The sequence below is a fragment of the Pistacia vera genome, unplaced genomic scaffold (assembly GCF_008641045.1).
Source record: "Pistacia vera cultivar Batoury unplaced genomic scaffold, PisVer_v2 Contig160, whole genome shotgun sequence".
Classification (NCBI taxonomy): Eukaryota; Viridiplantae; Streptophyta; class Magnoliopsida; order Sapindales; family Anacardiaceae; genus Pistacia; species Pistacia vera.
The window spans coordinates 1,131,695-1,146,278 of record NW_022195685.1 but is presented as its reverse complement, the minus strand read 5'-3'; the positions used below and the strand labels follow the sequence as shown (position 1 = coordinate 1,146,278).

General features: G+C 35.6%; 1 pseudogene; it reads right to left on the bottom strand.

Annotated features, from left to right (window-relative positions):
• Positions 1–471: 471 nt before the first annotated feature.
• LOC116125101 lies at positions 472–7,028 on the bottom strand (annotated as a pseudogene).
• Between the last annotated feature and the right edge of the window lie 7,556 nt (positions 7,029–14,584).

Genomic DNA, 14,584 nt, shown 5'->3' with positions numbered 1-14,584 from the left:
ATAGAACGTATAGAATAAAGGATGGAAAATCAAGATTACATTATTCATGTACAGAGAGCATAATGAGGCTAAGATGAGGTTCAACTACCTTACCAGTTTTGCGATGCTGAATATCCATCTAGCACAACCTGAGTCATGAATCCATTAATTGATTATTAGCCAAACTCTATATTATATCTAATAACATTCATATAACTACATAGAAGTGCACATTTAGAGTGATAAGACATTGGTCTGGTGATTGTGTTTAGCCATCACTCAAGAGATGATCTTGATGGTAGAAGAAAGAGTCAAGGTGTGAAAAGAGAACAGTAATCAAGATATAAATGAATTTGACCGATAACCTATAACAGAAGCAACTAGCAATCAATAGAGTTAGTGTTTGACAACAGATGAACTATGTCCATGCTTAAGAGAGAGAGAATCTGGGACAGAGCGAGAAATAGTTTCTGGTGTTTTAAAACATATTATTCACGCAACCCGCCACTAGAATCATAACAAAGAAGTTAATAAGACTCAATAAACTCGATTTAGCATACCTGGATTGTGGCAGTTTTCCTCTGTTCACCCCTGGCTTCTGGGGAAAATGATGAACCATCTCCTTTCTCAATGGTGAGTTCAACAGTTCCTCGCCCTGTTGGCCTACAAATGAAAGAGCATCAGTTTCAAATTTCAGGACAGATGATAAAAACAGAAGGTCTACTTATCTTTCACAAGAATAAATAATTACAATAACATCAGTTTCCATAATATGCATATGGCAATGCTCATTGAAATAGAGACTTAAAATAAACCAATCATTCTTGGAGATGACTAACCTTGGATATTTCAAAAGTATTGCTCAGGCAACAAAAAGGACAACCCAGGAGCCTGTTGTAAACACTATTCGGTGAGATATTTAACATGCTCACATAGTCCTAATTAAATTTCTACTTGCTATTACTGAATTTATAGGCAAATTTATAGCAGATAAATATTATCAATGAAGTGGCTAAAATTTAAAGAAATGATGACAATTCATTTATCAACTATATATGCTGTTGATGCATCGGAAATGCCATATGCTATTAGCAGAACAACTGTACTTGCCTGTAGCAACTCCAATTCTGCAACAGTATCCAGAGATGCCGCAAGGCCAACAGATACTTTATCTGGGTCCTGATCCTTAATACAGTTTAGGAGTGCTTGCAATCCACCCTATTGAAAATAGAAAACTGAAATATCATTCCAGTGGGTTCAGCAATGACCCTGTAAAATGAAGAATTTGTACTTTCAAGACATTATTCCCAGGCAGACTAAAGCCATGTAATGAGATGCATTAGAATGAAAAAGAAATAAGAAAGTTTTCATTCTTCAGTGATAGGATGCTGATTTCAGGTCATGCACCTATGAATTAGTCCAACTGCATATCTGGAAGGGATACCAAGTAAACTTGACCCCCAAAAATGCATATCAAAACGAGTAGAAGGGAACTCTAAAATGCTTGTAATGGTCAAACTGAGGTCTTCATATTATATAATATTTTCTCAGTCAATCCAGCACTAGCAGTAGTTAGTGTATATGACTTATGAGTCATGGCAAATAGAAGAAGATCTAATATGAATCGGGTTGTTTTTCTTTTCTAAAGTAAATTTCAATTTCTTCTTTCAATTAAAGTCTTATACCTTCCCATGAATGAGAGATGCATACAGTTCAGAACCCTTTTCCTTTAGATCCATTGGGATACTAGCGAGTATAGAATCCTTTTCATCCATTGCTATCTGAATTCGGAAGAATGAAAATTATCCATTTGGAATCATGATACCTGATGTACAAAAGGAGAAAAGAACAGAGAGGAAATGCATTAAAATAAAGAGAACTACATGAAAAAAAAAAAAAAAAAAATGCATGAATGACGAGGAGAGTTTAAGGTTTCAGAAGTAAATGAATTTAACAAGATAATACTTCCAATTATGTAAGGTTTCTGAGAAATCAATATCAATGGACAAAACTTTTCTAAATCAAATAGCAATCTGCATCAGCAGAAAATAACGGAAGAGGTTCAGTAATTGGCAGCAAAAACAACAAAATGGTAAATCCACAGGACAATCTGAAAGGAGAAACTCCAGAGCTAAAATTGAAACACAAAAAATTGCAATATCCCTCGGTCAAGAATCTTCTGACTTGCATTAGACTGGGAAGTCTCTATTATCACCACTCCTTTATTTGAAATCCCTTCTCATTTTAATAAGTTATTTTGAAAAATAAATGAATACCTTTAAAGCTTTCTTCACATTACCCTCCATGGTTCCATAAGGTTTTCTCTGTGGAATCCTTAGCAAAAATGATATGTCCTCCAAAGAAGCCTAAAACAAAAACCAAGATAGATATTGATTTATATTCAAGTTAGAAAGTATGAGAACACAATGTAATTTATTATATATCTACCTTTATTGCCTTCATGTTCGTGTTTGCTGGGATTGCCCTTCTTAAAGCAAGTTCTCCAGTTCTTGGGACTTTGGTGTCAGGAGAATAAATTAAGCACTGCCTTTGCAGGAGAAGCAGACCAAAGTTTCCAGCCAATCATACACAATGGAGATGAAATTTGGACAAAAATGAAGAACGCGGCTATCAGAGTCTTAGCTGTCTTCATCCCATTTCCGAAAGTTGATATGCACAATTTGGTTGGGATACTATGCCAATACTCCAGCTCCTACATAACTATAAATGCAATTTAGTTACTGTGATTAACTCAAGAGGAATATAATTTTCTCAATTATTCTGGTCCAACAATATAAAGTTATAATCACTATGGAGGAAATAGAGAGCTGAAAAAAGAAAATCACCAAGCAGCGTACAACTTTATTAATCCTGAAAGGCAAGGCAATTTCATTCATCACATTCTGATTGTAAAGCAAAACTAATATCCTGGGTTTAGGTCATGGAAGAGACGACAAACAAAAGTATCCATGCCAGTAGAACACAAATTATATCCTGACAGCAAAATGCAGCCTAGCTGGAAAGGAAAACATAAGCGAAGCCCACAGCCACCATAAAAGAGCCATCACAGGTTTCAGACGGAACCTGCCACAATAAATAATAATGAATAATAGACTAAGAACTATTTACAACAATATGGCATTTCCAAATGTCTGTCAATTTTCTTTATATCCTTAAATATATTCAACATTTTTTCCACACAACTTCAAATGTACAAGATATTCACCCCCAATCCAAGAAATATGTCGGAAATTATACTTCACTAAGCGAAGAGAAATTATTAATTTGCCGAATCTAACAAGTAATAATATTGCCATCGGTACAACAGCCACCACCCTGACTAAAAAGTGCAAGCAAAAATCTTATAAATCTACCTTCATTACATTGCTCTAGCAAATAATTTACCATAATTTCATATAAAAAATTGCAAATAAATGCAGTCTAACTGCATGAGCAGCCCACATTTTACAATACATCCAAAATATGCGCCAGTGAAAGCTAAAACTCACTAAAACAACCAAACCCACAAGCTATAATCATGAATAGAACATAAAATTAAAGTAAAATCAGAAGACCAACCGTTGTATCATCTTGTTTAGACTTGCATTGAACCTTGAGGTGGCCAAATCTTGCAGATTGTTTTCTGCTGAGAGGAAATGTGAAACGAACAGAGAGGATACTACGATTTGGTGTTGTGGAGAAAGTGAAAGACAGGTTGTGCGAGAAAGTGAGTGGAAGAGGATAAAGAGAAGGCCATGAACGAATGGAAGTTGGTTGGTCGTTGAAGATAGGAAGTTTTCGGCGGGTCTAATCTAAAAGGAACACTTGAGGTTGTTTTCGAATTGCCCAGATGGCTTTATTTCCAGAGGAACACTATAACCGCTGTTCTTTTCAAGACTGCTGTCCGTCAGAATGGCTTGCTCAGTGCATCTGAACAATAGTGACTGCCTAAACCCAACTTCAAGATGTGTATCGATGCCACTTTCTTAAAGGAAATTTGGTTTCTTTATAGTGCAAATAGAATTAGGGGTGTAAACGAGCCGAGCCGAGTCAAACCTTTGGCTTATCGAGCTCGGCTCGTTTACAACAGTGTCGAGCTTGAGCCTAGCGAGCCTCAAAATTGAGACTCGAGGTCGAGCTCGAGCCAGCTCGCGAGCCTTGTTGAGCTCGAGCTCGATAAGGGCTCACAAGCTCGTTATCGAGCTCGTAAGGCTCGATCAAACCACCATTTATCCAGGTTTGATCGAGCCAAGTTCCCCTTTTTTACAACAATCTGTCTGCGTACAGCATTTCATATTTACATCCAATGTTGAATTAACCATGACAGTTTTGAACATTACAAAATGTCTATTACCTTACAAAATCAAAAAACAGTTCTGAATATATACAAACAACATTCCTAGGAGATTACCGATTTCAGAGTGTCTGGTTCGCGATTTAGGATTTAGGGGTCTTTGATTGCGATTTGGGATTTAGGGTAATTGGGATGGGGAACTGAAATTGAGTAATTGACGCTCTGTTTTGGTGTATCGTATTATTTCAAATTTGCACTTTGGGAGGGGGGGGGAACTGTCATTTTTTTAAACTTTTTTCACTAAAAAATATCAGTTTAATACCTAATAGTTTAAAAAATCACCAAAACACCCTATTAAGTGTACAGTGCTTAATCGAGCCGAGCCAGGCTCGGGAGCCCACGAGCCGAGCTTCACTGTGTTCGAACTTGACTCGGTTAACGAACCGAGTTCGAGTCGAGTCGAGTCGAACCGAGCCTTATCGAGCCGAGCTCTAAACGAGCTTTTATCGAGCCGAGTCGAGCCGGCTCGCGAGTCGGCTCGGCTCGTTTACAGTCCTAAATAGAATCGGTGAATTTCTGTAGGATATAATGAAGAATTGTATTATGCACAAAACAAAAGTAGACTTGAGAGAGTTTTGGTTATACTAGAATTATAGTCTTATTTGTTGTATGTTTTTACAGAAAATCTTGATTCTTATATAGGATTGTTGGTACATTTTAAAGTGAATGTACATTTTAAAAAACCCTTTGAGATATGGGCACAACCTTTGGAAGGTACATGACCTTTTAGAGGCACATGGTCTTCTGATAATAGACATGCTCAATTAGGAAAATGTCTCACAATCCCCCCGCCATTTTTCTAATTTGATAATACATGCTAGATTCAACAACAATTCTATAAGTAATACTCATAAAAAATGGTATTTTGCAATTTGAACCATTATATAGAGAAAGTTTATTACAACAAATCTGAATAATATGGTAGACAAGCTTTGAACCATACAATCTTTTTGACAACTTGTATAAAAGTTCACATATATCACTTTGATACCAAAACATTTCAATCGTGGTTGACACGTAAAAGGCCATGTGTTTGTATCAATCATAAGAGATTTTAGAGCCAAGCCTTTAAGCTCCTAGAGGCGGAATCACTTCACTCTCATATAGGTATACTTTATCAAAAGTATCCCTGCTATTTTAGCATTTTAATGAAAAACCATCAATAGGTCTATTAAGAGTAAATACTTAACCTTCCTTTTAAGCCTACTGGTATCAAGTACTATTTTTTGCTTTGGAATGTTATAGAAAATTTATAGTACTTTTAACCACACTAATAATGTACTTTGACTCATTGAACTCAAGACTTGACGTTGTATCAAGCATTAAGTTGACTTTCCATTATTGGTGATTATATTCAATAGGCTTGAGACCCATCCCCTTTTATGTTTTATTTAGCAAGTCTCTTGCTAATTCCTTTGTTAAAAGATCGCCTAGATTCAGACTTGATTTGACATAGTTAATTGTGATTACTCCATTTGAGATTAAATCTCTTACATAATTATGTCTAAGTCCAATGTGTCTTGACTTTCCATTATATACATGGTTATAAGCTCTTGACAATGTAGTTTCACTGTCACAATGTATATAAATTGGTGCTATTGGTTTTGGCCACAATGGTACTTTAGTAATCTTTTAACACCAAGCAAGTGTAAATTACTTACATTACTGGTGTACCTAATTAGGTTTTGTTCTTTTAATCTGTAGATCTAATCTAACCATGCCTTACAATCTTCTAAAATTCAAATGCCCAAGTCTATAATGCCATGAAAATTCAGACTCAACAATATAAGTAGAAGCAACTTTATTATTATTATTATTAGTCATACCAATATGGACAATATTAAGTTTGAACATGCCATCACACAAGTAACCCTTCCCAATAAACATGCCCCCTTTGCACATAACAAAATTATCTGTGTCAAATACAAGTTTGAACCCAAATTTGTTTAATAAACTACCGGATACAAGATTCTTTCTAACCTTTGGTACATAATACACATTGGTTAATGTTAATTTCTTACCAAATGTAAATTCTAACTCTGCATTTCCTATTCCCTTGACTTGGGCAGTAGAGGAGTTTCTCATGAACAATACCATGTCATCTTGTACTAGTTCAATGGATTTGAAAAAAGTCCTTGTTCTTGCAGACATATCTTGTCGCACTAGAATCAACCCACCATGTAGAATTATCTTCTAGTAAATTGATATTATAAACCATTGCTACCAGGTTCTCATTTTCTACACTAGTAGAGTACTTCTCCTTCTTCTTTTTCTAGAATTGACAATCCTTCTTGAAGTGGCCATGTTTTCCACAAAAGAAACGTTTTGCTTCTTTCTTTGGTTTCTTGCTTTTATGTCCAACACCAGGACCATGGAAAACCCTCTTATTTACAAAATTGGAAGTTTGTTTTTCTTCCGCCATATGAATTTTGGAATCCGAAACTGATTGTTCCTTTAGTTCATCCTGCAAACAAAATTCTTCTTCCACACGCAAAGATTTGGCCAAATCATCAAGTGCTATGTCATCCTTTTCGTGTTTGAGACTTCTTCTAAAATCTCTCCATGATGGTGGTAATTTATCAATTATTGAAGAGACAATGATGGTTTCATCCATAAGCATTTTATGCATTTTGAAATGATTCAGAATTCTTTCAATTTCATGAAGTTGTTCCATAACAGTTTTATTATCTACCATTTTATAGGAATTAAAACGAGAGACAAGAAATTTCTTACTTGTAGCATCCTCTTACATGTACTTGGTCTCTAGTTTCTCCCACAACTCTCTTACAGTAGGCACTCCTCGATAAATGTCAAATAATGCATCTGACATTGCATTCAGCATGTGTCCCCTACAAATTTCATCATCATGTTCAAATTTATGTCGCTTCCTTGTTTCAACAATGGTTTCATTCTCTGTTTCCTCATGTTTTGGAGTGTTCAGCACATAAGCAACTTGTAAAGACACGAAAAGAAAATGAATCCTTCGCTACCATTGAATGAAATTTCCTCCATCAAACCTCTTTAACTTCACAAAGTTAGTAGCCATCTCCCTCAAGGGATGAAGTGCATCCATCTTGTTGCAAATAGAAGTTACCCTAAATTTTTTTTAGATTGTTAGAACCAGGATAGTGACTACCAACTTCAAGGCTTGTATCAATGCCACTTTCCTAAAGGTAATTTCGCCCCTTTATAGTGCAAATATGTTCAGCAAATTTCTTTAGGATACAATGAAGAAGTTGCTTGTGTTATTCACAAAACAGAAGCAAACTTGAGAGAGTTTTGGTTATACTAGAATTGTAGTCTTATTTGTTGTGTGTTTTTATAAAAAATCTTACTTCTTATATTGGATTGTTGGTACCTTTTAAAGAGAAAGTACTTTTTGAAAAACCCTTTGAGATATGAGCACAACCTTTGGAAGGTACATGATCTTTTGAAGTCATATGACCTTTTGATAATAGACATGCCCAATTATGAAAATGTCTCACACTGAGTCTTGTCCCGTCATATGCTCCATCAATCACATATGAAAATTTGTCAAATAGCTTTGCCTATTCTATCAAGAGAGAATGTATAGCCAATAATTCTAAGCTTTCCATTCAAGGAAATTATATGGGATATTCTATTTCTAATAAGATTCATATTTCAATTCATAATAGGAATCTCTTAATTACATTCCTAATAGGATTCTCTTAATTACATTCCTAATAGGATTCACATCCTTATAACAATTTTATTCCTCTTTAAATTAACTTCCAAAAACAAGGTGGTACTACTTAGAGAGGGTAATGATGAAACTAGAGAGATGAGGGGAGAGGTAAGGAAGCTGGTAGAAGATAAATGGGAGTTGGCAAGAAAGTTCCTATTGTTAAAATATGTTACTAAGTTTGTTGGGCTAGGACAGATGAAATTTCTTGGTTGGTCAGAAAGGAAACTCGGTTATTGAGAGAGAATGAGCTAGAGAATATAAAGAAGAAGAGAAGAGGATTGTATCATCAAGAAGGATATTGGGAAAGTGGGGAGGAGTTGGCCCTGAAGTCTAGCACTATCTGGGTTTCTTTCGTTTGAGTTTTGGTTGTTCATTTGATTGTGTAGTTGGTAGTTTTTGCTCGTTCATTTGTTTATGTAGTTTGTTTGTTGGACTATTGTTTACTGATATTTTGTTGGGTTTATCTTGATTGTTGTTTGTTGTTCTTATTGTGGTTGGTTGAATGGGAGAAGATCCTAACAAATTCCGTTGACCTATCTCTTTCCCCTTATCTGACTTTCTCTTCATCTTTCCTTCTCATCCATGTTTACATTTCAACAGACACTCTCTGATGGTACCCATATCGACCCCAAGCTTCAGTATCTCTCTTTCAACATTCTTTACTCTTGCCTCTATCCCTGTACCAACCATCCCACAATCAATTGCTCTAATACCAATTTGTTAGGATCCTCTCCCAACTCAGCCAACCACAATAAGAACAACAAACAACAATCAAGATAAACCTTACATAATATCAACAAACAGTAGCCAAAACCCAGAAAATAGCAATCACTTGTATTGATTCCAGTGAAAAAACTACACAAACAAATGAACTAGCAAAAACTACTAACTACGTAGTATATGAGATATTCTATTTCTAGTAAGATTCATATTTCAATTCCTAATAAGACTCCTAATTACATTCCTAATTGGATTCACATCCTTATAGCAATTGAATTCCTCTTTAAATTGAATTCCCAAATAAATAACAATTTTACAAGGAAACAATTAGGAAAACTATTGTGGGGATTTAAGTTGATGCTAGCAAATCCTAAATCCATATGAAAGCAAAAATAAAGCGAATCAAGGACAAACAAATAACTACACACACAAACACAAGATTTATAATGGTTCACTTTTGTATAAGAGCTACGTCCACTTTGCCATTGTGGAATTTCACTATGAAGAAGAAAAAAAATTACAAGAATCTCTCACAAGCCTCATAAATTGGCTCACCTACTAAACCCTGTTTTGTGTCTCTCAATCTCTAATTGTGGCTTTGACTTCTATTCTCTTTTTGTGATTACTAACTTTAGGACTTAGCCCCATTTCATAGGTAATTCATGGGATACTATTTCTAATAGGACCCAAATCTCATATCTTAATAGGAATTGTATTTTAATTCCTAATGCAATTATATTCCTATTCCTAATTGTATTCCTAAAGGAAAGACAATTCTGCATAAAAACATATTAGGAAAACCTATGTCCTAATCCAACACTAATTTTTGAATTGAATTTGGCTCCACAATCTCAACAATCTCCCACTTGGAGACTAATTCAACACGTCTTCAATTCTTCACTTCCATTAGCAGTGACATCAACTTCTCTTTCTTCAACCGAGAAGTCCAATTGAAGTTGCATACAACATCATTTTCTCAATGGTAACTACTGTTGTAAACATATCAGCTTGATTTTTACTCCTTTAAATCTTCTCGAGGGCTATAACTCCTTCCTCCAAAACCGAGCATATGAAATGGTATCGAATTTCAATGTGTTTTGTCCTAGCATGGTAGATTGAGTTCTTTACCAGGTGAATTACACTTTAACTATCACAATACAAAGCGCTTCTCTCATAATTCTAACCCAATTCTTCTAAGAACCATTGTAACCATATTAGCTCTTTGCTAGCTTCTATCACAGCAACATACTCTGCCTCTATAGTAAAGAGAGCAACAATCTTTTGTAACTTTGCTGTCCTACCTAATGTAAAAGCATAACTTGTGGTACTCTTACAATTATCAATGTTACCAACCATATCAGCATCCACATAACCTTGTAGCTCTAAGTTTGACTTCCTAAAGCATAATGATGAATCTATGGTACCTTTCAAATATCTAAGAATCCACTTTATTGCTTCCCAATATTGTTTTCCTGGATTGCTCATGTACCTACTCACAACTCTTAATGCATGTGCTATGTCTAGTCTTGTACACACCATGAATACATAAGATTACCAATCGTTGATGCATAAGGTACCTTGGCCATGTAGTCTCGCTCATGCTCTGTTATAGGTGACTGATCTGTGGATAGTTTAAAGTGACTAGCCAAAGGGGTATTTATTGGCTTTGGTCCATCCATATTGAACCTATTGAGTACTTTCCTCACATACTCTTTTTGTGACAGCTTCAAAAAACCTTTGACTCTATCTCCAGTAATCCTCATACCAAGGTTTTTTTTACAGGTCATAAATCCTTCATGGCAAACTCCTTTGACAATTGCTTGTTTAGCTTGTTTATTTCCTGTTTACAAGCCCTTGCAATCAACATGTCATCTGCATATAGTAATAAGATGATATAAGAGTTACCAGGTTTATTGAAATAACAACAATGGTCTGCTTGGCATCTTCGAAAACTGTTACTACACATAAACAGTAACACCCCAGTCCACTGTTGGTCCAATACAGTCAAGATATTGTCAGCTTTGGTAGCCTGGGTGGTTCGACTTCGAAGTCCAACCCCTCACAGTTTTTTTTTTCAAGCCTAAGAACCCTTACTTAGGCCTAAAACACGTCTTGACTATTTAGGGGGTTCCTCTAGTATTTAACCAGCTCAAGCCCCTCCTTCCCAAGCGACGTGGGATGTCTCAATCTCTCTACCCCACCTCTTTAGGATTCAGCATCCTCGCTGCAATCTCTCTTGGGCTAGGTGAGATCTCTTGACTATCATTGTAACACCCTGACCCATTACTAGCCCAATACAGCTAAGATATTGTCTACTTTGGCAGCTTGGGTGGTCTGACTCCAAAGCCTAGCCCCTTATGGTTTTGTTTTCAAGTCTAAAAACTCTAGCTTAGGCTCAAAATGTGTCTTGCCTATTTAGGGGGTTCCCCTGGTATTTAATCAGCTCAAGCACATCTTTCCCAAGCGATGTGGGATGTCTTAATTATAATACCTCAGCCCACTATCGGCCCAACATAGTCAAGATATTATCCGCTTTGACTCTGAAGTCCAACCCCTCACGATTTTGTTTTCAAGCCCAAGAACCCTTACTTAAGCCCAAAACACATCTTGACTATTGGGGGGTTTTCCCTTGTATTTAACCAACTCAAGCCCCTCATTCCCAAACNAAACCGAAAAATCGGTTCAATTCAAAAAAAGGGTTAACCGGTGAACCGGTTTTGCACACCCCACTCTTGTCAGCTTAGGTGACGCGAGGCCATTCATTCCCAACCTGACTTATATGAAGGAAGTTATATCTACCATTCTTATACTCTATAATCGTGGAGGTCCTCACCCCTCCCCTCCCCTCCCCTCCCCTCTTAAAGATCTAATGCCCTCATTGTGATCCCTCTTGGACTAGGCAAGATCTGATCTCTTGACTATCTACACACTTCTAGTTAGGATTGGCTCTGATACTAATTGTAATACCTCGGCCCACTGTTAGCCCAACACAGTTAAGATATTGTCCACTTTGGTAGCTTAGGTGGTCTGATTCCAAAGCCTAGGCCCTCACAGTTTTGTTTTCAAGCCCAAGAACCATTGCTTAGCCCAAAACACGTCTTGACTATTGAGGGAGTTCCCCTGGTTAGCCCCTCCTTCCCAAGCGATGTGGAATATCTCATAAACCTGTCAAACTTCTTGTACCACTGTCTAGGCGCCTATTTTAGTCTATAAAGACTCTTTTGAAGTTTGCACACCATTCTCTCGTTTCCTTATACTTTAAAACCCTGTGGCTACTACATGTAAATTTTCTTCATCTAGTTCTCCATAAGAAACGTTGTCTTTATATCTAATAGCTCAAGATGAAGGTATTCTTTTGCCACTAACCAAGTACTATTTTTATTATAGTCTACTTGACAATTGGAGAGAAAATTTATGTAATCAATGCCTTCTTTGTACTGAAATTCTTTCACGACTAGTCTTGTTGTACATTGGTTGCTGCCATCATGTTCATCTTTCACCCGATAAACCCACTTGTTTTACAATGTCTTCTTCCATTGTGGTAGCTTTATCAACTGCCTGGTTTGATTTGTTAATAATGAGTCCATCTCATCCTTCATAGCTAGCTCCCACTTGATTGAGTCATCGACTTGCATCACTTCCTCATAACATTTTGCTTCACTGCCATCAGTTAGTAAAATATAATGCAATGAAAGAGAGTACCTCTATGGTAGCCTTATAGTCTTAGACACAAGCGTTTGTGGTTCAACTTTTGGAGTTATATTATCTTGATCTTCCTAGTCATTGTCTTGCATGTCATTCATTGGGAAGTTTTTTAAAGGAACTACCTCTTGCTTCTTCACTTCAATGCTTAGATTTTCTAACTTTATGTTGAGCCTATCCTTGTACATTACGTTTTCATTGAATATGACATCTCTACTTCTTATAATCTTGTGGTTTTGGTCATCGTAGAAACGATAATCAAACTCGGTGTCACCATAACTAATGAAAAAACATTTATTAGATTTAGCATTAAGCTTATTTCTAAGAGTAGAGTCAAGATTTATAGTGGCTCACTCTCCATATGAGAGCTATGTCCACTTTGCCATTGCGAAATTTCACTATGAAGAAGAAAAAAATTACAATAGCTTCTCACAAGCCTCACAAATTGACTCACTTGCTAAACCTCTTTGGTGGCTCTCCCTTTCTAATTGTGGTTTTACCTTCTATTCTCTTTTTGTGACCACTAACTCTAGGACTTAATCTCTTTTCACAGATAATACATGAGATACTATTTGTATAGGACTCAAATCTCATATCCTAGTAGGAATTTTATTCCTATTCCTAATTGTATTCCTAAAGGGAAAACAATTCTGTAAAAAACATATTAGGAAAACTCATTTCCTAATCCAACACTAATGTTGGATTGAATTTGGCTTCACAATCTCAACAAAAACGAGACCCATATACCAACAATCTCTACCTTGATGCTCTTGCCACGACATTGCGAAATAAGGTCGTGACACTTCTTGTCACAAGCCGGGATTTTCACACCCAAAAGGCTAACCTACTAGGCAGAAGGGTTTCACATGACACTTGCCACAATGTTGAGAAATAAGGTCATGACACTTTTTGTCACGGGTCGGGAATTTCACACCCAAAAGACTAACCTATTAGGTGGAGGAGTTTCACACGCTAAAAGAGGGACTCCCTCTTATAAGCCCAAGACTTCCCCAATGCGCTTCGATGTCTCTTGTGATTTTATTTTTTTCTTTCTATCATCTCTTAACGAAGAAAAATAATAATCCGTATATTATTAGACAACCATAATTTGTATCATTCTTATTTAATTAACAAAATATGATCTTACTACTAAACATGCATTCGAAATTCAAGTATAAGACAATATTACTTCAATTTATTTATTTTTCAGCTCTCTCAAAAATAAATTCTTGGTTTTGGCCCTAAACATGACAAGTTAACAGCATTAGGGAGGATAAAGGTTTAACTACTCCGGTAAACATGACAAGCTTAAAAACAGAATTCACTATTTGATTTTGTTTTATAAAATAAGATTATGGAAAGTAATGTTCTAAAATTTTGCCATTGTTGGAGCTTATTTCTTTGTTTTGTTTTTTTTTAATTCCTATAGATTTGTGAATTCATCTACAAAATTGCCTAAAAGCCATTGTCCTATCAATTTCTTTTTTTAATTTTTTTATATTTAATTTCTTTGTTCATTTCGACTGTCTTAAGACTTCATTTAGATTGGATAGATAAATAAGATGAAAATTATAGCTTAGAAATGATGTGATATTTAAAACCTTTTTGGTCTGTTACTAAACATAAATCCTTGTCACCATTTACATAATACAATGCAGGGGAATTGTCAATGGATCCTGCACCAATTATTGAAGTTATAAAATGGATAGCTCCTCCCGTTTGTGGATACTGCAAGCAGGGGCGGACCCAGCCCCTTGGCCTACCCTCACATTTAAAAAAAAATAAAAAAAAATTGTTTATATAAATTTATAAAAAAATTTTATATATATAAGTCTATCTTCAACTTTTAAAAAAATGAGAAATATTATACATATATCCAGGCTCATAAAAAACTTTATATATATATATATATATATATATTTCACGTTTATATCATATTAAAAGTTTAAAACTCTCTCTACTCTTTTCTATGTGTACCTGTTCTTTATGATTTTATCCATGAAATTCTTTATTCTCTCATTCTCTCTTTCACTTTCTCTATGTTATTTGTTCTTAAAACTTTTGAAGACTGAAATTATTGAAACTTTCACTCATCAAGGTGCCACAATTAGCTTCGTTTTCTG